This window comes from Propithecus coquereli, unplaced genomic scaffold (assembly GCF_000956105.1).
Source record: "Propithecus coquereli isolate 6110/MARCELLA unplaced genomic scaffold, Pcoq_1.0 Scaffold310, whole genome shotgun sequence".
Taxonomy (NCBI): domain Eukaryota; kingdom Metazoa; phylum Chordata; class Mammalia; order Primates; family Indriidae; genus Propithecus; species Propithecus coquereli.
Window position 1 is genome coordinate 4,577,354 of NW_012148731.1, and position 804 is coordinate 4,578,157.

The 804-nt window shown below is 40.2% G+C and overlaps 1 protein-coding gene across 2 annotated transcripts in view; it reads right to left on the reverse strand.

The window, feature by feature from the left end:
• Positions 1 to 804, reverse strand: part of WARS (tryptophanyl-tRNA synthetase) — a 43,558-nt gene that overhangs the window by 29,927 nt on the left and 12,827 nt on the right. The window lies entirely within an intron of this gene.

The window sequence follows — 804 nt, forward strand, 5'->3', positions numbered from 1 at the left end:
AAAAAAATTGGAAAAAATAAGGGATGACTTTTTTAGGTGGCAGGAGGTTTAGTGACCAGATATTACTGAAATAAAGGGGAAAAATGAGTCACCCATGCACAATCTTAAAGAATCCAACCTCTTTAAGTGTTCTGCTACAGATCCTTTCCCCCAACACAAAGTAAAAGGTCTTTTGTATTAAATGACACAACCAGCAAAACAGGAACTAAATTACAGAACAAAGTGCTGTTTTGCCTGAGATTGGATTCTGATGGGAAACATACCCAGAATGCAGGCTAGCTATCAACTTTTGACAACCACATATATAAAAACATACATACATATATATTTGTTTTAGGGTAAAATTTATATTCACTGACAACTATGATTTCTCACATTCTTTTTTTTTTTTTTTTTGAGACAGAGTCTCTCTCTGTCTCCTGGGCTAGAGTGCCATGGTGTCACCTTAGCTCACTGAAACCTCAAACGTCTGTGTTCAAGTGATCCTCCTGCCCCAGCCTCCCAAAGTGCTAGGATTACAGGTGTGAGCTACCGTGCTCTGCCGATTTCTCACTTTATTTATTTATTTATTTATTTATTTATTTTTGAGGCAGAGTCTCAGTCTGTTGCTGGGGCTAGAGTGCCGTGGCGTCAGCCTAGCTCACAGCAACCTCAAACTCCTGGGCTCCAGCAATCCTTCTGCCTCAGCCTCCCAGGTAGCTGGGACTACAGGCACGCGCCACCATGCCCAGCTAATTTTTTCTATATATTTTTAGTTGTCCAATTAATTTCTTTCTATTTTTAGTAGAGATGGGGTCTTGCTCT